We start from the raw sequence: 26062 nt of genomic DNA on the forward strand, positions 1-26062 counted from the left end.
AGAATTGAAATTGCGGAATTGAAATGTTAATCCATGAAAGCAGGAAATGTCTAATCTACTTTTGCAGGAATGAAATTGTAGAATGGAAATGAAATAAACTACTTAGCAGAAGGTTGTAGTAGAAAATAGAAAAAAAACAGCAATCACAAATACTCTGACGCTTCCCCGGCAACGGCGCCAAAAAAGAAGTGGTGGGCTCCAGTATTGCAGCAATAATGTTGCAACTCCTGGGACTCCCTTCTTTACTTTTATCAACCCGATAGTTCGTAACAAACTTGGAAGCGACGGTGCTATATGCACAAGTACTAGCTCTTGCCACAGGCTGTCACTTGATCAGCTGGCACAAGTCCGCTAGGAGCTTAAGCCAACTTCTATGAGCTCTTAGAAGAAGCTTTTAACTGTGATGGATGAAAACTAACTCAACCAGAGGCTAATCTACTTGCAGAAAGAAGTTGAAAGCTAGAAAGGAACGCAAACCCTAGCAAACCCTAGTTGTACCGACTAACCCTACTAGTGCAAGTAAAAGGATGAAAGCTACAGAAATGGATGCCATTGACTTCTAAAAAGGTAAAATGCATGCGACTAAGCTACTTCTGAAGAGAAATATGAAGAAAACATCTTTTTGCATTTTTGAGTAATTTGTGAGAATCATTTTGCGTGTGCTTTAACTGTTGTTGACTGTGAAGAGGTTGATTGGCGAAAGGAAATGGAGTAGGTGCTTGCAGGAGGTTGGGAAGGTTAGAAGAGGGCCTAAGGGGTCCCTAGCACCCTTCCAGAGAGTTTCACAGTGCTCGGATTTCAAGAAACCACTTTCGTGAGCTTCTATAGGAAGTCTGCAGGGGTTCTACAGGTTGTTTCTATAGGATGTTCCGAAAGGGAGTTTTGAAGGGTTGATGGTGGAAGAAGGTGGAGAAGTGGATATGGAGGTGAGATAAGGGTGTGAGGAGGTCCAGGACTTGGCGAACGAAGTAGGTGAGTGATAAGGATGGCTAGATTTGTTCAAGGAGGGGTAGAGCAATGTTGCACAAAAATATGGAAATTAGGTCAAAGTGAGGGAACGTGGTAAATGCGAGGCAAGAATCAGAGTTGGAGGACGGAGCAGGTGGTATTGAGGGAGTAGGGGTAGGAAAAGAGGTTTTACAGGTGCTCTGCAAGTTATTTTCCAAACTATTCAAACAAAGACTCGAAAAAACCAAAGACCTAGCTACTTTAACCTAATCTGACCTGAATATCAGCAAAGAAAATGAACGAAAGTTTATTGCAACGAAATCATGTGAAATAGCTATGCAAACTAAGCAATCAAAAACCTGAACATATAACCACAACTGGTATCAACTTCTGCAAATGAGAATTTAACACTAACAATTGCATGATGAAGCAAAGACAATGTTTTTTGGTGGCAGCAAGGTCACCTTGGTCTCAGCTCATGGTCCCATAGAGGGAGAGGTGAGATCAGGGGTGCTTGATGGCCTTTTTTGAAGATCTTCTCCGTTATTAACCTATCAAAAACATTTGAACATGAAAATCCTGTTTAATCATCAACAATGACCTAGGTAACCAAGCAAGACTGTAATCTACTTAACAGAAATTATTTTGCAAAGACATGAAAAACATATAACAGTACACGAAGGAGGCCTTGGCACTTCGGTTGGGCCCAACCCCAAGAGCTACAGGCTCCTAAGAAAAATCTCAGAACTAATTCCAAATGAAACTGCTTTCCATTATTCAAAAATAACCATGTCACAAAGAAAGTTGTACAGTAGAAGCTACAAAATGCGTTGAGAAACTAGCAACACTATAGTGCAGAATACAATTGTTCAAAAAGTAACCTACGAAGGCTGGAAGCCTTCCTATTTATACACTACGAGGGTCTCCAACAACCCTCCTTAACTCGAGGGGTTCGGCTGCTTGAACTGCCAGTGATCAGTCACTTTACACAAAACTGCTCGGCTGCCCTTGGGAATCCTTTTCGGTGGCCTGCTGAACTCCGAGCTGAGGGTGGAGAATTCGAGGAAGGGGCCATTTAGTGCAGGGGACACCCTTCCTATGAATCCTCACCCTTGTTTCTTTATGCTTGGCTGTCATCTGGCTCATAAATGCTTGGCCTTGGTCCAAAATTTGTCCAAAAATCTGCAATAACCACATGTCAACCTCCTTGGTCAAGTGACTATTCTCATTCGTTCAACTAGCATAAATATACTCAAAAAACATGCATAAACTATGAAAAATGGTGGATTGATGAAGAAAAATAGGCAAAATGAGCCCAATAAGTTACCCATTTTTGGGGCTCATCAGGGATCAAATCTCTTTTCACTCTAAAAGAGGTTTGCACCTCAAGAGAGAGATATCCCTCTTGGTGCTTGGTCGATTTGGAGTTAAGATGGATCTAGGTTGGTTTTAATTTAATTTTATATCATTTTTTAATTAAATGTAAAAGCAAAAATATTATGTATGTATGGGGAATTATATTTTAGATTTCGCTCTTGAGATGAAGTCTGCAGTAAGGTTTTGCATATGTGTGACTAGGGTTTGCTGCAGTCTACATGGTTTGGGATAAAAGAAAATGGGGATCTGGTGTGTGGGAGGATTATGGTCATATGAGTTTCGAAGTGGTAGTATGTTTGAAGGTGTTGGTAGGCGGGTGGTGTTAGGATAATAGACAATCATATGAATGTGCTTTAAAGTTCTGACAATTGTAATCTCTTGTCTTTGAGCTAAAATTGAGGGGGGCATTGGTTTTATTGTATGCCTTTGTTTGTTAGGGGAAGTTTACTCATTGGGACTACCACAGGATTATGATTGGATGGTGGAAAAGGCTTTTACCTTTCTGTGGAACGAAGACCATTTGGAATCATTGGTGGCGGGTTTTATGCATGGAAGAAGAGGCAATTGATTATTCTTCAGACCCATTCGAATTTGTATCTATTTGGACAGAGTAGCCAACTCAACACTCTAGAATGGAGAAAAATTTGACATCTGGTTCCCCAAACTCTGGGATTTATTCATCCCTTCTGTCAATAGAGGTAATTTTGTTGAGCCTTAACCTCTCATAGATTTTTACAGTTGGTGTTCAGTTTGGGTCCTTTCCAGTTAACAATGAGTGGGTAGAAATTTTTAAATTTTCAATCTCAGCAAGTGGTAACTTCGGCAAATTACTAGTTGGATTTTACTAGGGTTTCTTTAAAAGAATTGTAGTTTGTGGATTCCTATGTTAATTTGAGCGGTTATGAGGGTTTTTCATCGAAGGAGGTGGTAAGATTGGCTCTTCAAGGGCTATTGAGAGGAGGAAGTGAAGGGATTAAAGGACTAAGCAAGTAGGTTTAAGGTTCAAGCCTAGTGTGTCTTGCAAATTCAGGCCCTGGGGTCTTTTATTCTAGGTTTGTGGAGGGTACACAATTTGGTGCAACTGGGATCTCGGCTTCACCTTTTGAGGAGGTATTAGGATTTGGCATAGGGTTTTGTCTGGCTCCCCTTCTCGTCAAAACTAAATTCAAGCTAGAGGTTTTGGGGTCAACTGCACTGGAACTAAACCTCTTGCGCCAAGCTGCAATGGAGATTTGGAGGGGTTTTTAAAAACCCAAAAAAACATAAAGAAGATAAAATGTTCAAAGACAAAAGAGGTTGATGAAAACATGGTTCTTGGCATTGGAGTGAAGTTCTATGAAAGTATGGATACAGCGGGTCGGGTGGTGGTAGGGAGAGTCAGGGACCAAAACTATTCGGCAGTAAGGTGGAAAGCTTTGGTCTTCGAAAATTGGGGTAAGGATTTAACCACAATCCCAAATGTGAGCACTTTGTCTAGAGGTTGGTTTGCACTCAGGTTCAGGGAGGAAGCAAACACATCATGGATGTTGCCAAAAATCTAGAGGATAGGTGACACTCCCATTCTATTAAAGAGGTGGTCGCCTCTCTTTGATACAGAAAGGGAGTAGCTACGTGTAGGCCTAGTGTGGGTTCGGCTGCCCAGATTGTTGAAGCAGTTTTGTTTTGAGAAAATTTTCTGACTCATTGGAGAAAAGCTTAGTTCTTATCTGGAATGTGATAAATCCTTTAAAGAGTCTGGCAATATGTCTTACACCCGAATCTTGGTCAGTTTGGACACAAGGGAGGGATTGTTGGTGAACTTGAATATTCATTATTGATGGATTGTCCATAGGCAAATCCTTGACTATGAGGGGGTTTCATGCCGTTTTCAGAGATGCCATGAAGTGGGTCACATAATGAAGAGTTGTGAAATCCCCTATTCGGGTAAGAAGGGAAGGAAAGGTTCGAATGGGGGTGCATATGTTGAAGTTGTTGGTCAGATGGGGGGTTCCACAAAGGATTTGGGAGAATTATAGGCAGCAAGTCTAGAGGACTGCAATATGGAGGTGGAATCGTGGCCTCAGAGGGAAGTCTTGGCCAGGAAGGACTCCTCAGCCAAGGTGTTGGATCATGGGGCATCTTCTCTGTCGGGTACTTCTTCTTCTTCTTCTTTTCCAATTTCAAGTCTATGTGAATCTTTTAGTTATATGGAAATGCATTCTTCTTCTAGATCTTTGTTAGATCACAATATAGGTCATGTTAGTCTTGTCTCTGGCCCTGTTCTATGCTCTATCGCCTCTGCACCTGTTTGTTGTCTGGCTCTTGTCCCTTCCCTTTCCGACTCTGAGGAACCATCCTTGTCTTCGGAGTCCATCCCTAGGTATAACCTTAGATCCAAGTCTATATAGATTACATCCTTTGATCCTGTTGGAGGTATAGCCCCCCCATCCCCCTCCAAGCTTTGAAAAATCATAGAGGTATAAAGTCCCATACTTCTAAGGTGATTCATTAGGCTTGTCAGGACATTGCTGTCAGTCGCCAACGATCTCTGGAAGGGGTTCTTAGAGCTGTGAACACCCCTATTTCTGGTCCTTAATGAAATTTCTCTATTTTAATTATAGAGGGTTGGCTAGCCCCTCTAAATATCTAGCCATAAAACAATTGATTCAAGCATAATTTCTAGATGTCATTACGTTTCAGGAAACTATGGGCTCTACTAATGAAGTTGAAAACTTATTGGCAGCTCTCATCCCTGGTTGGAATTTTTTTCCAATGATGTAGGAGGGAGGTCGGGTGGTCTTGGTTTGGGTTTTAATCAGAGGTCTGCAAAAATCCTTAATATGTGGGGCAATGAATGTGTTATGGGGGCAGACTTCTTGGCTGAAGAAGTGGGTTTCTTTATGCGTATAATTAACATTTACGAGCCCTGTCAAAACAAACAATATTTATAGGACAATCTAATGGTTTCTAAGCTTATGAGGGTTGACAACCTAATCTTGGGTGGTGACCTTAACTTCTCTATGGGTAGATCTGAGATTTGGGGAACACATTCCTACCCTGATCCGCTTTTAGATTAATTTGGTAACCTTTTGGAGACGAATAATCTAATTGACATTGATATGACGAAAAAGACATTGACTTGGTACAATAAGAGGGTGGGCGACGTCGTGGCCACCTCACGTCTGGACAAGATTCTTATCAAAAGTGGCCTTCTGGAGCAATTTTTGTTATTTCTTCAATAGGTCAGTGTGGGGGGATTCTCTAATCACAATCCAATTTATTTGGAACTGAAGGGTGGATTCCGCAAACCTAAGGCCTCTTTCAAATTTAACTTTTTCTAGTTAAAAGATGAAACTTTCAGAGAGCTAGTCTGAACTCGTTAGTGTCAATGTATGGAGGACAAGGACAGATCGATGGGACAACATCTTGTGAAGAACCTTAATGCTCTGAAAAGAGATATCATAGCATGGGTGAAGGAAAAAGTAAAAAAGTGTTAAAAATAGCAACAAGAAAACCTAATTTAACTTTGTCCTTGAATTAAATTAGGAATTAAATCGAAATTCTATTCTCATAGCAACTCGTAATAGTTAACTAAGTTAATTTGACTTAGTTGGCTTAGGAAATTCGAGTTGGAAGTCATGTAGAGTGATCCCTAAATTTTAGGGGCCCGGGTTGAGTTCTTTTGAGTTGTAATAATTAACTCACTCTAACTGAGTTATAGCGAGTTAAACTAGTTCTAACTATTAGAGGAACTAGTAGGAGGTCTAGTAGTGGGGACGGGCACTAGTGCATCTTCACTGCCACACCAGTTAACTGAATATTCACTCAAATAACTCATGCATGTTAGTTCAGAGGAAGACTCAGTTGAGATTAGAGTTCAGGGATGGTGTACTATCAGTTGTATAATTTTATGAGTTGTCCAGATGGTGCATGCAATCAGTTGAGGGCCTATGGATGGATTGCATAGTCATGGGTGGAGAATTTCCCAATTAAATATGGGCTAATTATCTGTGGAATTTTGCAAGGAAGTAGGAGCTTGGCAGGTAGCAAAATTGGCTAAGTGTTGGCTTGAGCTAGTTTGTGAAGTAGAGAGATAGATTGTACTTGTGCAGGAATCGTTCAGGTTGAACAAACATTGTATTTCCTTCTGAGATCTTCTGGTTAGGGTTTTGAGCAGTTGCTTTCCCAGAAAAATATTGTGTTATGTCCGATTGAAATTCTTCCTTTTCTGCTTAGTGTTTTCATTGATCAATTTTTGTTTTCGTTGAAGAGTAGAGTATATTCTTGTCTTATGTTTTGGCATATCACATAAGTTGTTGAATCTACAAGTAAAAATCTACATGGTATCAGAGCTCAACACAGTATAGAAGAGGAGAATTCGAGTTCATTGTGCAGGTGAAATCGACTTTGCAGTTTATACTTCAAAGTTATCAATATGTCATTCTACAGTTTGAGACTTGAGCATGCCCTGGAGGGCAGCTTTAATTACATAGCTTGGAAGGACAGGATGGAGGAAGTATTGGAAGACAATGGGCTAAAGGAATTCGTAGATCACGATATTCCAAATCCTCCAACATTGGATGCTAAAGATCTGGCTGAATGGAGAAATTGTGTGGCAAACGTGAGAAGGATTATCCTAGAAGGAGTTCGAGATCACATTGTCTCAAATCTCCACGGTAATGAAACTCCATTTGCAATGTGAAAGGCATTGATGAACCTGTTTCAAAATAGTAGTGACCATAGGAAGTTGTCACTGAAGGAAAAACTCAAAAAGATCAAGATGGAGAAGGGTGACTCAATTCCGAAGTACTTGACCAAGTTCACCCACTATCCGGATGAGCTTGGAAGTGTCAGTATTATTATTGTCGAAGACGATCTGGTGAGCCTAACACTTATAGGACTTCCAAAGAGATGCCATAGTTACTAGGACTTTGTTAATGGGAGGGAGAAGCTACCAAAGTGGGAGTGGTTGTGGTCTGCCTTAGTACAAGAAGAGATTCAGAGGAACACCGGTGACGGATCCTCATCAAAGAATGATGATCAGGATACTTTTGCCTTAAATGGTAAGGCAAAGAAAAGGAAGGGGATGTCATCCCATTCCAAATCATATTCTTGTCAGGGCGGTAAGAAGAAGGACATGTCGAAAGTCAAATGCTTTCACTGTCATGAGCTGGGACATTTTTCCACAAAGTGTCCACTCAAGAAGGCTGGTAAGAAGCCCTCAAGAGGAGCGGCAGGTGAGGCTCTTGCTTCACAATTCGAACTGGACTTTACCCTCATCGCTTGTATGGTGTCATTAATGATGGGTAATGTGTGGTACCTAAACAGTGGAGCTTCTTTCCACATGACCAGTAACAAAGAGCTCTTTAGTAACTTAGAGGAGAAGGATCTCCATATGCATATCGATATGGGTGATGATGGGAGGTATAGCGCTACCGAGATCGATATAGTTACCTTTCAGAGGGATTTGGGTCTCCCCTCACTTTGCGAGATGTTATGTGTGTTCCTGGTTTGAAGAAGAACTTGGTATATGTTTCCATGTTGGAGAATAGAGGCTATGATGTGATATTTAGTAAGGGAAAGACGTTCCTTCATCACATAGCCACAAGATAGTTGAAGAGGATAGGGGTTTGAGTGAAGAACCTCTACAAGTTGGAGGTAGAAGATTGTGCTACCTTGAGCACAAAAGCAGAGAATGTGCAGAGCTGAGACATCGATGAGTTGTGGCACAGGAGGTTTGGTAACTTTCATCATGGCACTTTGAATATCATGCAACAAATTTCTACCAGTCTTCCCAAGGGTACACTAGAGCAGGTAGACACATGCACAGGGTGTACATTAGGAAAATACACAAAATCTTCCTTTCATGACAAAGACAGCCGAGTACAGGGGATCCTCGATCAAGTTCACTCAGATGTGTGTGGGCCGTTCTCAACAACATCCACAGCCAAGCACAGGTATTATGTTATATTTGTTGATGATTTTTATCGTAAGTGTTGGATCTTCTTCATGTAGAAGTAAGATCAGACTTTTGCAAGTTTTGTGAATTTAAAGCACTGGTCGAGAAAGACACTGGTAGGAAAGTTAAAGCTCTTAGGAGTGATAGCAATGGAGAGTAGGTGTCGAATGAGTTCAAAAACTTATGTGCATCTGTAACAACCCTGGTGAAAAATTCCATGTAATAAAAGTTAAAAACAATAACCACAGATGAATGGGACACTTATTCTAAGTTGAATGTTGGGTAGGACATCCTATTATATGTTCATTTGGTTGTTTATGGCTAAGGAAATTGGAAAAGGCAATGGCTAAGGCTTTGGAAAGGCAAAATGGAATTTTTGGCACAATTATTTATGAAAATAATGGAAAATGGAGAAAATAGAGGCCTCATTCATAAAAATGCTTTTGAGAATCAATTGGTAACCTTTTTTTAGTTTAGCTTTGGAGCTCTTTCATTATTCTCTCCCTCTCTAATACTCTTAGACACTTAGAGTTTTCTTGGAGCACTTTGGCGTTGGATCAAGAAAGGCAAATAAGGCAAGAGGAAGTAAAGATCAAGTAGGGAAAGGCAAGATCAAGCAGCTACAACAGGCTTCATTGTAGGTATCGACTTACATGTGTATTTTCCTTGCTAGATTTGGCATGCATGGGATTGCATGTGTTCCTTTTCTACCATGACATGGGTTTTTCCAGGTGTGACAATATTTTCAGCCTAACCTTGCCATTTCCTGAGAGCTTTGATTAGATGGGTTCTCTCATTTGATTTATGTGGGATGGCTAGATTGGATTCGAAGTTGAGTGGGGTGGATCTCCAAATTGACGAACACATGGTGGTAGTGGTCCTTGAACTGGATTGAGGATGCACAAATCCACTGGCCTAGAACCACATGAACTGGACTGTGGGTTGCAGTAAATCCAGATTGTGTTCCTCGGTGGGTCTAGGAATCCTTGTCGGTGATTGGCGGGATATACGGTAAAGCCAAGAGGTGGATTTGCTCTCTGTTGGGCCTAGTGATTCCGGGATGGAATGCACGATAAAGCTTGGAGAGTATGTTTCAGTGTAGGGCCTATTGATCCTTGGATCGAACTGCGGATGCACGATAGCCTAAGAGACTAGGAGGCACTCAAATTCTTCACGATGTAGGCGAAGAACTCTAGTGGCATCCACATTGATTGGTGTTTTTTATGTGTTCTATGAGTCCCACGTTCATGCTTGGAATATGGCACAGGGGTGATTGATTGAAGAGAGACTTGGCTCAGCCAATCTATGGTCAGGTGGAACATGGTAGTCCCATCACCGATTGGTTCATTGCATTGATTAATGAGAAATTCATTCCATTGATTTTCATGTGTAAATGTATTGATATATATATATATATATATGGATTTTGATGGTTAATATGTTCATTGTAATTATGTTCCTATTATGCTAGTTATATGTACATTTTATGGAAGCAACTATGTTTGGCTCTTAGAATGTTCTTACTTTTGAATGGATATTGTATCTATGACCTAATAAGTGATAAGGTAACAAATGACATGAGGAAGCAATGGTTAATGGTGATTCTCAGATAAGTATGAGATCCCTACACTTAATTATGTTGTTTACACCTGCAAGTTACATGTTGACAATATGTTTGATGAAATGGTTGTCATGGCTAGTAGGGGTCTGGTTAAGGTCTTGATCAACTATTTACTTTTGCAACATTGCTTTCCTGTACTTTACTTGATTTTGAGCTTTCATTCCATTCTGAGCAGTGGCCTAGGCTCTGGGCTTGAAAAAGTGGCTTAATTCCTGAGGTCATTGGCACAAAACTAGCAAGTTTGGTCCACAGTCACTGGCAGGCAGGCCTATGAGAGAGACTTTAGGTTCTAGTCGCCCTCTTAACCATAGCATGAGAGCGACTATGGCCTCAGAGGTCCAGAACAGTAGTGGGACCCAGGGACAAGCTGTCTAAGTGGCTAATTTGTCTCCTGAGGGTTCTGTTGATGATGTTGGATGACTATGTGTAATGTTTTGTCGATTCCACTTCCATAAGGTCACCTAGGAGGTTGAATCTGATCATAGTAGCCTCTTGTCTCATGTTTACCCTGGTTGGCATGGTTACTTGGGTGGATGTGGGAGGCAGGTATTACAGAGTGGTATTATAGCATGGTTCAACTCTTGGACTAGATGGGTTGAATGTGTTAGTCATGCATGCATGTCAGTTGCATGTGTGTATCTTACACTCACATACTTGTTACATTTTCTTGATGATGGATTAGGGTCGTTGTATGGTTATCATGGAGAATTTGATGTTGATTTCGTGAAGAGTATTTGACATGAGTAAGTGACTGATTGTATATGGTTATTTTTTGCTTACATGTTGATTTTATGTCGCCTACTTGCATCCTTGTATGTTAGGTTACATTTTGAATATTTTGATTACATGAATAAGTCAGGTGATTGCAAGAACTGATCGATTATGGTTAACTACATGTGTTTATGCGTATTTTTAGTTAGATAGGCATTGCTTATGCATATTGTCGATTGCATGTAGCAATGTGTATAATGGAGTAATGGTTGTTGTCATGCATGAGGTCACAACATGCATTGTTGATATCATCTTGCATTAATGACTAGATCCTAGTTAGAGTGATGTTTATGTGTTGATGCATTTACTTGCATATGTCGATATGTTGTTATGATTGTGTTATACATGTATCACGCTCATTTGGTGATCTTGCAGACAAGGTATCCTCCCCGAGCTATACTAAGGTACATTGGTTTATTGTGATTTGGTTTATTTGACATATTATGTATTACAGGAAGAGAAAGATCAAATTATGTAGAATCTCCCTATGCGTCACATGAGCAACGTGGTGTGGGGCATACATCTGATTTGGCTGATACATTGAGAAGCTTGAAGGAAGAGATAAGGAGTTGTAAGGAAAATAATGGTCGAAACATACAGGCACAAGAGAAGCAAGCAGAGGTCAATGCTATACTTTTTCAGAGGATGTTAAAACTGCAGTGACAAGGGTCGCTTCGGATCAGCCATGTACATGAGGATGGGACTAATGGAGCATATGGCAGTAGATATCTTGGTAGACACGGGTCGGATAGATCTGACACAATCAGATATAGCAGGTTGTTGAACACTCTAGAAAGGAGGGGCAATGAGTACATGTATCATTCTAGTTCTAGTTCTCATAGACATCATGATCGTCATCGCTATCATCCTTACATGAGGAATGATAGGGGGTACTTACCAGATGAATTCAAGAAAGAAAAACCACCTACTTTTGATGGAGATGTGAAGAAGCCGGAAGATGCAGAGGCTTGGATACTTGGTATGAACAAATTATTTGAGTTGCATGAGTACACAGATAATATGAAGGCCCGAGTAACTATCTTCAGCTTGAAAGGTAAAGCAGACATTTGGTGGGAAAATGTTAAGCGGGTTAGAGACATAAGGACAAATGACTTGAGCTGGTAGGAATTCAAGAGTCTTTTCAGGAAGAAGTACTTGTCAGAAAGGTACTATGACAGTAAGACAAAATAATTCTATGAGTTAAAGATGGGTTCAATGACGGATGAAGAGTACATGACCAAGTTTCTGGAGCTATTGAGGTATGTAACATACCTTACTGATTAGAAGGCTAAAGTTCAGAGATTTGTTAGTGGTTTGCCATTAGCATTTAGAGATTGGATTGAGTATGATGAGCCTCAGTCACTTGAGGAAGTTATTGGGAAACTAAAACATTGTGATGAACAATCAAAGCGTAAGAATGAATCAAAGCATGGATGGAAGGGAAAAGACAATGGTAGAGGTAAATGGAAGCCTAAGAGGACAAGGCCTCAACATGTAGATGGGAAAGAAAATGTGGCACCGCAAAAGATATTTAATGCAGCTAGACAGGTTCATGGGCCACAATAGCAACAATAACATAGAGATGAGGGAATTAGTCTGTTGGAGTCTTGGACATGTGGTGAAGAACAACTTAAGAGAGATTGGCCACAACATCAGGGTGGAAGGCTTAAGATATAAAGTTCATTAGAGGCGTAGACTATTGGAGATGTTGGTCAGAGTATTCCACGTATTTATGCAGAAGTGGACAACAGGCAAGTAGAACGCCAGGCATCTATCATTGAGATGGAAGGTAAGCTTTGTGATCAAGTTATTTCTATTTTGATTGACCCTGGATATAATTATAGCTGTGTTAGTCATGACTTGGTGGATAAGTATGGTTTGAATAAGGAATTGCATGCAGAGTCTTGGTTAATGCAGTTGGCTACATGTACAAAGAAGCGAGTTCATCATTGGGTAAGAGCTTGCGAATTTGATTTAAGTGGTATGCCTACAGTAGCACATTTAAATGTATTACTGTTGGGTTCATACAATATGTTATTGGGAATGGATTGGTTGTATCTACATAGAACGAAGGTAGACTACTATGAAAGTTATTGAGTGTGTTGATGACAACGGAGAACCAAAAATCTTGCAAGGTAAGAAGAAAGCCACATCAGGTAGGATGGTGACAGCTATGCAAGCAAAGAGTAGCTGCAGCAAGGGGTGACAGCTATTTGCAGTACACATTTCTAGTGATAAGGGTAAGGAGGTTGAGGATGCGAATGTGTTGAACAAGTACCCATTTTTGCAGCAGTTTCAGGATGTATTTCCTGAAGACCTTACAGAGTTGCCACCTCATAAGGAGCTAGATTTTTCTATTGAGCTAGTGCCAGGGGAAACTCCAGCATCGAAAGCAATTTACAAGATGAGCACACCTGAGTTGGTTGAGTTAAAATTACAGCTGAAGGAAATGTTGAACAAGGGATACATTAGGCCAAGTGTATCGCCTTGGGGCACACCGGTATTGTTTGTGAGGAAGAAAGATGGTACCTCAGATTATGCATTGATTACAGGCAGTTGAACAAAGTGACTATCAAGAAAAAATATCCTTTACCGAGGATTGATGACTTGTTCGATCAGCTGAAGGGAGCAACAATGTTCTTGAAGATTGACTTGAGATCCGGATACCATCAGGTATGCATCAAAGAGGAGGACATTTACAAGACTGCGTTTAGGACCAATTATGGGCATTATGAGTTTGTCGTTGTTCCATTTGGCTTGACTAATGCCCCAAATACATTCATGTGCTTGATGAATAGTGTGTTCCGTCCATATTTGGATAAGTTTGTTATGGTGTTCATTGATTATATACTGGTATATTCTAAAACTGATTAAGAGAACGTCGAGCACTTAGCATCAGTATTGAGATTGTTGAGGGAGCATCAGTTGTATGCTAAGCTCAACAAGTGTAGTTTCTTTCAGACGGAGGTACACTACTCTGGGCATGCGGTCTCCAAGGAGGGTGTTGCAATAGATCTAGAGAAGATAAGGGCCATCATGGAGTGGGTAGCTCTTAAGAGTGTGGACGAGGTGAGCTCTTTCATGGGTTTGGCAGGCTATGATTGGAGGTTCATCGAGAACTTCTCGCAGATTGCTTATCCTATTACATCATTGTAAAGGAAAGGTAAGAAGTTTGAATGGACAAAGGAGTGAGAAGCTTAAGCAGTTGTTGACACATGTACCAGTACTACAGATTGCAGATTCAGGCAAAGAGTTTGTGGTATGCATAGATGCTTGCAAGAGAGGGCTTGGTGGAGTCCTTATGCAGGATGGAAAAGTGGTATGTTATGAGTCCCAGAAACTAAACAATCACGACCAGAACTACTCGAAGCGTGATCTTGAGTTAGCAGTGATTATACATGCATTAAAGATGTGGAGGCACTATCTTCTTGGCAGGCAGTTTGTGCTTATGAGTAATCAAATTGGGTTGAGGTATTTGTTTGACCAGTTGAATTTGAATGCCAGGCAGGCTGGATGGTTTGCCACGATCAGCGAGTTTGACTTCGAGATCAGGTACATCAAGGGTAAAGAGAACAGGGTGGCAGATGCTCTCAGTAGACGGGTACATGTACAACACTTGCCAGATATGAGCTCCTATGGGACATACTTACAGGATAGGATCTTGCAGTGATCCAGGTGGATATTGGTGGCCACCCACCTATTCCACCTAGACTCCCAGTCAGTTTCATATGTTTCCTTCATTGTAGCATCGTTTACTATTTTTAGCAATTTTTCGAGTCTTGAAATTCCGGAGCCATTTGATGCCCTAAACGGTGTTTTTTTTTGGAAAAATTCCTTTGGTGATTGCTATGGCAATCACAACAATAGTTGTAGTCCTCAGAGAGATCTTTCCAATGAGGTATCATACGCATCAAATGAAGATAACATGACCAAGTTATGACCCTGGGAAGTTGGTTGCCCAACTAACCCCAACGGGGTTCATAAACTCTTGGTGTTACATCTCCTCGGGTTAGGGTTTTGGTTGTTTAGGGTTTTCCCTTATTGTTCAATAACAAAAATGCCCTTGAGCTTCATTGTAACTCAGTTCAGAGGCATGTAGCCGCCACATCTCTTCTCAGAGATAAGCTACCATCTCCTGAGCTATCTTATTTCCATTATGTTTGTAAGCATAGTTCAATATTTTTCTATTAATGAAATGAAGTGTTTTTCTACTGGATCTCCGTGTTTATGATTGTATATGTAATTTGTTGCATTCCTATTTAAGTTCGAATCAGTGGTATCAGAGCGGTCTGCTCTTTCTCTATTTTTCTTTGCATGTCCCCAACAAGGTCAGGGTATAAGGAGTTAGGGCTCTATCTGGTTAAACCATTGCAGGATTAGCCTCGCAAAACCTGATGACCTCCCATGGCAGAAGAAAATAAAGATGAGGGGGCAAGAGATCCTTTCAAAATGTTGCTTAAGGAAGTCCTCGAGCGACAAAGTGACGCGATGATGAATAACTTTGCCCAGATCCTTCGACGACTACCCACAGGCGATGCATCTTCATCCAACAACCACTCTGGAGGCGCCACTCTTTTTAAGGTACAAATTAACTTCGATATTCCCATATTCGAAGGCCTAATAGATGCAGACGTCATAGATAAATGGTTAGATCTATTCGAAGGATATTTTTCAGTTCATGACTTTTCCAATCGGGAAAAAATTGTGTTTGCACTTCTCAAAGTTGCCCCACACGTCAAGGACTGGTGGGAAACCTACTGTGAACAAAAGGACGAGAGTGAATCCTTGCTGTTTTCAGTTGCACCCACTTGGAATTCTTTCCGAGATGCCATCAAGGAACAATATTACCTTGCCGGAAGCTATGAAGATAAATACATAAAGCGGACCATGCTATGGCAGGGAAGGGACCAAGATGTGCTAGAGTTCACAAATACTTTCCATACCCTCCGCACAAAGTTGGGTATCAAGGATACTAAGCGACATTTGGTGCTCAAGTACCGCAACTGTCTACACAAGTACATTCAGGATGAGATGGAGTTCCTCGACATTTCCTCACTTGGTACGGTGTATCGGTACACTGTAAAGATTGAGTAGAAGTTTAAACAAAAGAAGTGGGACTTTAGATCTACAAATCCAAAGCAAGGAAAGTCACCCCCAAACCACAGAACAAGGGACCAAGCCAAGGTGGGGCTACCCAGGACAACCCCCCGAAGCTGCAAGAAAAGAACAACACCACGAAGATGAAGAAGGACACAGGAAAATGGTATGAGTTCCATAAGAGATCCACTCACAATACAAATAAGTGTCAGGCCAAGTAGTCACTAGTGGTCGAGCTGAAGGCTTCCGAATTAGGTGCAGGTTCTGACTCTGAATAAAAACCTGATAAGGGGACTGATAAAGGGAAGAAGATCATTGATGCAAAGCCTAGTGCCACCGTGGCCACCACAAAGATCCAGAAAAATAAACTTGAAGTTCCAAAGGATGGGGAACGCCTCTTCCACTCACAAATGTGGTGAAGGGTTCTTTGTTGCAGTTCATTGTCAACAGCGGGAGCCAAAAGAACCTTATTTCCGTAGAAGTCATGAAGCGGATGGGCCTAAAGACTACAACACATCCATAGCCCTACACCATCGGGTGGCTTCACCAAGGACAAGATCTTTGTGTCAGCCAACAGTGTTGCCTTCGCTACAGAATCGAGCCCTTCAGGGATGAGGTACTGTGTGACGTTGCTCCTCTTGAATTTTCTGATGTATTGTTAGGACAACCATACTTGTGGAAGCGATATGTTGTATATGAGTCTAGACCTCACTCTGTGATTATTACTTTGGCTAATAAGTTGTACAGGATACCAGAGGTAGCCCCGCCTATCGCCATCTCCTGATCACTACAAAGCTATGCAGTAAGATCATTTCCCAGACATGGAAATTCATTTTCCTTATGAATGACCCCCAAGGCAAGAAGAAGGTTGTGGCCACGGCTTCTAGGTAGGGCTCCTCTACACAGAAACAACATATGGACAAGGTCGTGGAGGAGTACAGGGACATTTTCACCTCACGCGCAGGGGTACCTCTGCCCTGTCAGGTCAAGCACTCCATCGATCTAACCCCGGGCGCGTCACTGCCAAATGGACCGATCTATCGACGCTCTGTTTTGGAGAACAATGAGATCAAGAGGCAGATCCAGGAACTACTGCAGAAAGGGGACATAAGGCCAAACTCATCACCCTGTGGGAGCTCGATTGTATTGGTACATAAGAAGGGTGGGACGTGGAGGCTCTGTATGGACTATCGGGCGCTGAACAAGATCATTGTCTAGAATAGGTACCCAATCCCGTGGGTTGGTGACCTTCTGGACCAGCTCAAGGGGACCAAATATTTCAGCAAGGTTATCACTAGGTGCCTATTGAACCCTTTGATGTGTGGAATACTACCTTCTAATCCAAGGAGCGCATTTTCGAATCGTTGGTCGTGCCGTTTCGATTGACGAACTCCCCTGCAACCTTCATGAGACTGATGGAAGACATCTTACAGCCCTTCACCAATGCATTCGTGGTGGTGTATTTAGATGACATCTTGATCTTCATCTAGAGTTGGGAAGAGCACCTCCACCATATTCGACAAGTCCTTCAAACCCTTTGACAACACAATTTGTGTGCTAACTTGGTGAAATACACCTTCGCCCTGACTCAGGTTCAATATCTGGGGTACATTATTGATGAGTAGGGTGTACATGCGGACCCATCCAAGATAAAAGTCATTCGGGATTGGCTAGCCCCAACCACTCTAACAGAGCTCTGTACATTTTTGGGTCTTGCCAATTTCTACCGTAGGTTCATGTTGGGGTTCTCTCATATCACTTGGCCTTTAAGTCAAGTCACCAAGGGCAGAGCGAAAGCAAAGTTATTTTGGCCGGAAACCCAACAACGAGCATTATCCGAGTTGAAGAATCGCCTCTGTTATGCACGAGTGCTCACATTACCAGACCTGCAACAACCATTTGAGATTGAGATAGATGCCTCCGACTATGCTTTTGGTGTAGTTCTTACTCAACATGGGCATCCAATGGCTTACCACAGTTAGACACTTTCAAACACAGTTCGAAAGTAATGTTTAGTCAATTTAGTATGTCCTAAATTGCTACATTAATTATCAATTCGAGATTCGTAAACTGATGAAGTGTGGCGCACTATATGTGCAAAACAACCTCTTTCTTACTTTTTTATCAATTTTATCTTGTTTTTGGGAGTTTATCTTGGTTTGTCTCCTAATGCAAATGATAATCCTATTCCTAAGTTTTAAGAATACTTTAGAAGGCAAGTTTGGGTATAGATTTTAAGGCAATTATGTCCTCTATAATGATTTCCAAAACTTAACACTTTAGAAGGTCTTAGAACATTCTAGTGATGAAATTAATACTTGAACAAGAATGAAAATGTGCTGCTATTCAAATCAAACAAATAATGAACCATTGATCATGAAATCATTATCTCTGTTGCTTATCTAAATATAGAAAGAAAAATGAGTTAAGCCACTGCTCTCAGCAAATAAAAAACTGCAAACTAATAAAAGTAAAATCAAATCACATCATTCATAGTCTGATAGCTCGCCAAGTAGTCTAAGCTATGGCTTTAGGAGATAACGTTAATGATATGAGTAGTTTGATATCTAATTGCAGAAAAGTAAAACTAAAATTAAATCACATCATTCATAGTCCGATAGCTCGCCAAGTAGTCTAAGCTATGGCTTTAGGAGATAACGTCAATGATATGAGTAGTTTGATATCTAATTGCAGAAAAGTAAAACTAAAATCAAATCACATCATTCATAGTCCGATAGCTCGCCAAGTAGTCTAAGCTATGGCTTTAGGAGATAACGTCAATGATATGAGCAGTTTGATATCTAAACTAGCTAACAAAGCAAGTGAATAAGACTGAAATCAAAGCATAACTGGAAAAAAAAAAAAAAAAAAAAAAAAAAAAAAAAGAAAAGAAAAGAAAAGAAAAAAGCAAAGTCAGCAGAGAGGCTAATATCATGTCACTAGTTATTGCAAAAATTGTATGAAAATGCCCGGGCCTACTCTGTCCTGAAACACACACACACTGATTAGTGTTATCAGTAATATACAAAGCTTGAAAAATCATGTACAGGAATGAAATGTTAATACCATAACAAATGAAATATACACAGGTGGATAACTATGAAATATGTGCAATGGAAATAAGGAAACGACACATAAGAACTTTTACAAAAAGAAGGAAACAAAACCTCAGCGTGCAGGGGCCCTATGCACGGCCTTGGTCAACCGGCTATCAGTCTAGAATTATGCTCACGCAGTCATATAAAACAAAGTCTGATTATATTGCAAAATAGAGGAAGAACCCTCTCGTTGCAGCAGCAAGACTAGTCCACGACACAGTAAGATTAACAACAAGACGACAGCAAAAACTAACTAGTTCTATGCGTATGCAAACACATTATTTATAGGCAAAATTACATAACTGTTTTCTTATGAAACTACTTCAACAGAGGACATGTAAAAGGACAACATCCATGAGTTTAGCGTAATGGTTGCCAAGATTATTCAATCTATCAAAAGTGGCTGTTGGATTCGCATCGTGGGGCAGTCTACAGCTGTCAACATGTCCCCAGGGATCTACGAACGGCCACGAATCCTTCACGTGTTTGAAAACAGAGTCCTGTTGCCATAGGACTCCTTCGTTGGACCACTGTTTGACCACCATTGACCACGACTTCCCTTAATGAATCCGGCTAAACCAATAGGACCTGATCCATGTCCAGGTCATTCCTAACTTGCCCACGTGCCTTGTTTTGCTTGATGACACCTGCAACCTAGAGTTTAACAAAAACAACTGCGGAAAGTTGAATCAGCTGTAGAAAGTGGCTGCATTCCGCAACTAATGAGAAAAATCTAATTCAAACAACAAACACAAAACCAAGTTAGAAAACCACTTACATGCTCTTTTGGAATCAATATGCAATGATGTTTGATAGCTTATGAGGTACTAGTGAGGGGAAAAAGTCTAGGAAAGTGTGTAGGAGAGATGTAGTTTCAGGGCTCAACATACCCCCACTGTGAAGGTGTTGCATGTCCCCATGCAACCAAAACTTTGACCATCCTCCCTTCAGTTCATGTGTTCTGAGACCTCTGCTAGCACATCCAGCCTTCTTCTCTTCTTTCTTGGGACCACTGTCATCCTCGGCTTCCTCATTAGGCACTTGAATTTGAGGTTGATGAGAGCCCTGCTCAACTTCCTGTTCTTTTTCTTCAATTTTATATTTTTCTTCTGCCATAGCCCAAGATGCAACATGGTGTTGTCATGAATAATCTTATCTAACCTGCCCTATTCTTTTAATGTTTCATTTTCTCTTTTAATGTGTCTATTTAGGACCTCCATCTCAAAAACTTCCTGTTTTAGTGATTGTATTTGAGCTTCCTGGGCTGTACTAGGCTGGGCAGATGAAGTGCCTTGGTTTGTGGCAGTTTTCTCCAACGTCTCAATATAATCATACATTTCTTGCTGGGTTGGATCTATCTTAAGTGTAGTCTTCCTTGGGCTGTCCCCAAAATCTGGTTGAGAAGGATTGATCTCAAAATCTGGCCAAGAAGGACTATTTTCAAAATCTGGTTGAGGAATAGGAGTATGGTGTGGGCCACGGTCAGGAGGGATTGCTGAAAGTTGTTCCGGTGTTTCCCCTCCTAAATCAATGAAGTGGGGCCCTTTAGTTTGTACTTTCCTCAATTTTCCTTTAAGTCTGGAGCTCCTCCTTAAATTTTGTGAGCTAGTGTCCTCTTTCTCCACACTCTGTTTTTCTTTCCCTTTCTTCTTTGCTGCAGCTGATTGTTCCTGAAGATAAACTAGTCTTTCAGAAAGTATTTGGTGGTCCTCTTCTGAGGAAGGTTCTGGGGTTTGATAGACAGCTTCAATGTTTCTTTTCCCCTTTAATTTTCTTTGCTTCCTATCCTCAGTTCTTTCCCTCCTACTTTCAGACAACTTCTCTTCTTGATTAATTTCTTTAACTATGTTAGTAGGAGTGTCTTGAATTCTCACACTTGTTTTCTTTCTCCTACTTTTCCTAGCTGAGCTGCTCTCTGGTGTTTCAAGTGGATCTTGAAAGAAGTTTCTAACCAGAAACTGTTCCCAGGTGTCCTTGTTTTCCTTCAACTGTTTTTCAATCAAAATTTTCATGAGCCCGTGATGGTACAGGTGGGGTTCTATGTCCTCCAGATTCTTTTGGACAGTTATGGACATCTTTTTTAGGCTATTCAATAAAAAGTAAGGCAAATTAATGGTTTGATTTTCTAGAAAATTCATCAGCAACTGAGTGTGGTACATATACATGGACCCAAATCGTCCTTCTCATGTAATAAACTTTTGGATTATCAATAATAGACTGGCCCATTTTTCTTCTAAAGCAGAGACAGGGATTCCACGTTTGAAAATGGTTATATCCATACCTAGATTGTGTAGGATAACCCTCCAGGCCCTCTCGTCAAAGATTTTATTTTTGAACCACTGTTCTCCCTCCTGTGGGAGTTTCGTTGCGGCTACTATAGATGCCTCTGTGACAGAAAATTTAAGGTCTCCAACCTCAACTTCCACGCCATCAAAAGACCTCGCAAAAGTCTTCGTAATTTCTTTATTGTAGCCTCTGAATTTTTGGATGAATTGTAGCCACCGTGCCTTCCTTAGTATGCTTTTCAATTGCGGATACCCCTCCATAAATTTGGGCTCTTCTGGTTCTGCTCTCAACAAAAGACCCATTCCTTCCTCCTGCCTTAAAATACGTCTGCGTGAGTAATGGATTGACGGAGGTGAGACGGCTGGGTTAGCGGGGAATGGACAAGGTTTATGGAGAAAAACCAGTGATTGTAAATGGAAAAACAGAGAACAGGTAGCAGGAATGAGTTCTCGGGGATGTAAACAGGCCAGAGATGACAACAGAATAGTATGGGAGTAGAATGAACTCGGCTTTTGAGATAGAAGGCTGTGGAATAGGCGTGAGTATGTTTTCAAAATGGCTGCAGATTTGTGCGGCGGGGAAGAGCCGTGATCAAATCGATTATGTCCCCATAATTACTCGGTCTAACAGGTGGAGTGTCAAAGTACAATCAAACACGAGTTAAATCTGGAGGCTGATCATAAGGCCATTTAAAAATTAATGCAAGGTTCGTGGAGGAATCGTGTAAAGGTCGTGGAGCGGTTATGGAGGCTATCAATGCCAATCATTACATATAATGGAGCCGTGGTTTCATAACTATATAAAATGTGCTTTAAAATGCTATTTGAACTGAATCTTACTCATACCTTGGAATTTTTGCCACTTTCGTCCATTATCCTTTGATTAGTTGCTCCCTGTTGATGCTTTTAGGTGCTTCATATCTTCAACAAATTTCCTTTGTCATACCTGCATTTGGTTCTTTTTATTATTTAGCTAACATTTGACTGTCATTGTTGAATAATAGAGTGCTAGCTGCGGAATCAGTTTGTAGCTGCAGAAACAGGATTCAGCTGCAGAAACTGACACAGTGAGCATATGACTGAATGGAGATGGATGAATGATGACTGAGTGAATGAAAACTGGTCATGAAAAGACTTTTATTGGTGGAATGAAATGAAGTGAAATGGAGTGAAGTGGAGTAAAATGAAGTGAAGTGACATGAAGCTATGAAATGAGAGAGAGATTTTTTTTTTTTGGAAAATATAGGGCGTCAGAAGCTTCTGATTTTCGCCCTGTATTTTCTGCATAAGACTGCCAATCAGTGATTGGTTTTCAGGCTTATACAAAGTTTTTTTTTTTTTTTTCAAAAACAGAAAAAGAACAAGGACTAGGCTGGTGGAGAAGAAGGATTCTTCTTCACCAGCCTTATTGCAGAATTATCCTGAAAGATTTTGACAAATTCCTCCTTTGAGAGTGGCTTATGATAGATCTTTAATCTGTGACCATTCACAATAAGAGGGGTTTGATATTCATCAATGGTTTTGATTCTTACCGCTCCATTGCTAAAGACTTTTTCAATCTCATATGGCCCAAGCTAATGAGTCTGAAATTTACTTTTGAAATCTTTGAACTTGGAATCAAATAGCAATGCCCAATCTCCTTCTTGAAACTTTTTCTCTTTGATGTATTTGTCATGCCACTTAGCTCTTTGATATTGAACTAGATCAGTTCTTAGGATTTCCTCTTGTCTGATCTCGTCTAGTTCAGTCAACTGCTCCATTCTATGCTTTTGGGCTTCTGATAGATCTATTCCCAACTGAACTGCCATCTTGAAAGTTTTAACTTGGAACTCAATGGGGAGCAAGACTTCTTTCCCATAAACAAATTCATAGGGAGAATGTCCTATTGTATTCCTCCATGTTGTTTTGTAGGCCCATAAGGCTTCAGGAAGCCTATCTGCCCAATCTCTTATGTACAGATGAACAGTCTTGGTAATGATACCTTCAAGAACTTTGTTTGTAGACTCCACTTGACCATTTGCTTGCGGATGGTAACGAGTAGATTTTCTATGCTTGATTTTGTATTCTTCCATCAGCTTCTCCACCAGGTTGGATGTGAATTGGCCTCCCTGATCTGTCACAATTTCTCTTGGAACACCAAAGTGAGTAAAAATATACTCATAAAGAAAACTAATAACTGAATGCTCAGTAGTAGAAAATAATGCTTTGGCTTCTACCCACTTAGTGACATAATCAGTACATACCAATATATGCTTTCTTTGTTTAGATGGTGGGTTAATAGGTCCAATGAAGTCTAAAGCCCATTTTTCAAAGGGTTCGATGAGTACCTGTGGCTGCAATGGCATTTCATTTGAAAGGGTAGGTTTCCCTACTCTTTGGCAGCTATCACACCTTTTGACATATTGTTTTGCATCTTTGAAGAGGGATGGCCAATAATATCCTAAAGAGAGGATTTTATAGGCTGTCCTTTTGTCAGCAAAGTGTCTGCCGCATGGTTCATCATGACATGCTTTGAGGATATCAGGCATTTCATCTTCCCTAACACATCTTCTGATCACAAGATCTGGCCCTGTTTTAAACAATTCGTTAGAAATCCATGAATATTTTGAACTCTCCTGAATAATCTTTCTTCTTTCACCAGGAAATAAATGTGGAGGTAGTTTCCCTGTAACCAAATAGTTAGCTATATCTGCATACCAAGGGGTCTTAGTAGTTACTGCAAATAAATATTCATCAGGAAACTTGTCCTCTACAGGAGAATCTTCTTTAGTATTCTGAATCCTAGACAAGAAATCAGCTACTGTATTTTGTTTCCCTGGCCTATCTAACACAATAATATTGAATTCCTGTAAAAGTAAGAGCCACCTTGTAACTCTGCCATTAGTAATAGGTTTGTTCATTAGATATCTAATTGCAGAATGATCAGTATGAATAAAAGTTTCATAGCCTGTTATAAAATGTCTGAACTTATTGATTGCATGAACGACAACTAAGAACTCTTTTTCAGTCACAGTATAGTTCAACTCAGTGGGAGTTAAATTTTTATTGGTATAGTAAATGGCATAAGGAACTAAATCTTTTTGACCCAACACAGCTCCTAGAGCTGTATCTGAAGCATCTATAGAAATATGGAAAGGAAGTTTCCAATTTGGTCCTCTCAAGATAGGTGCTTCAGATATTTTTGTTTTCAAAGTTTCAAATGCTGATTGGCAATCAGGATCCCATTTGAATTCACAGTCTTTTGTAAGCAGTTTGAAGAGTGGAGATGCTATTTTGGTGAAGTTTTCTATAAATCTCCTGTAATATCCAGTAAAACCTAGAAAACTTCTAACATCTTTTTGACAATTTGGAATAGGTAACTTGGAGTTGACTTCAACTTTTGATCTATCAACTTTAATCGCATTCCCTGAAATATGATGTCCTAAAACAATACCTTCAGTAAACATCATAAAGCATTTTTCATGGCTTAATGAAAGGTTTGTTTCTTTACATCTTATAAGGACTTTTTCCAAATTTTCTAATGCCTCTTCAAACGAATCACCATAAACTGTAAAATCATCCATATAAACCTCTACACAATCATGGATTAGATCAGAAAAATTTCCTAGTACTCCTCTTTGGAATGTTGCAGGCGCATTACATAATCCAAAAGGAAGCACTTGATAAGCAAAAGTTCCCCATGGACAGGTGAATGTGGTCTTATCCTAATCTTCAGGTGCTACCTGAATTTGATTATACCCACTAAAACCATCCAGAAATGAAAAGTACTTTTTGCCTGCTAATGTATCTAATACTTGATCGATAAAGGGCAAAGGAAAGTGATCCTTCAAAGTTGCTTTATTCAATTCCCTGTAATCAATGCATACCCTCCATTTACCATTATTTTTGGGTACTATAACCAAAGGAGAAACCCATCGGCTATCTGAAATTGGATAAATGAAGTTTACATTGAGTATTTTTTGGAGCTCTTCTTTCACTATCTCCCTAAGATTTGGATTCATCCTTCTCTGAGGTTGTCTGATTGGTCTACTGTTTTCCTCGATATAGATATGATGGATGCAAGTCTTAGGGTCAATACCTTTCATACCAATATACTCCCATGCAAAGGCAGTAGAATGTTTTTGCAAGATTTTGGTTAGTTTTTCCTGTTGTGACTTTTCCAAATTTTTGTTGATATTCAATGTTTTACCTAGAAAAATCTCAATGGTAGAACTACCGAACTCTTCCATAGAGTAAAGAGACATTTGTCTTGATGATAAATACTCAATATGAGAATCTAACTGAAATTGTGTGTGGTCATATTCTGAAGATGTTTCAAAATTTTCTAATGTGTTCAGAATTTGACTATCTTCACTAATTTAAAAAATGGTAAAGACAGGTTGTATAGTGTCCTTATCATCGACCCATTCATTATCTCCTACTTCTGTAATTGCTTTTGCTGGAGGATACAAATTGAATTTCTTTGTTGAACTACCATCAGAAATGTACATATCCCCAGATCTACAACTAATGAAAGCATCAGCTATGGCTAGCCAAGGTCTTCCTAAGATGATTGGGTGCCCTCCTAAATCACTCTTGGGAGTCAAAATCATGAAATCTACTGGATATTCCCAAGAATCTAAGGAGACTGAAATATCTTCTAGTACACCATCTGGTTTGATTATTGATTTTTCTGCAAGTTGTAGTAAGGTAGGTGTAAAAAGAAGATTAGGAAGTTTAAGCTGTTCCATAGTCTGTCTACTCATAATGTTGATAGCAGCCCCTAAGTCAATCAAAGTGTTTGGAATTTCTATCCCATTTATATGTGTCTTGACAATTGGACTTCCTGGATCTACATACTTCTGCATGGTAATTTTTGCCATCATGATATCTGCAATTTTTCCTACCAGGTGGATTTTTCTTGTATTTCTTGGTTTCCTTCCTGGTC

The sequence above is a fragment of the Pinus tabuliformis genome, chromosome 8 (assembly GCF_031772625.1).
Source record: "Pinus tabuliformis cultivar Carrire ecotype Pingquan chromosome 8, CPIR1, whole genome shotgun sequence".
In the NCBI taxonomy this organism is placed as follows: Eukaryota; Viridiplantae; Streptophyta; class Pinopsida; order Pinales; family Pinaceae; genus Pinus; species Pinus tabuliformis.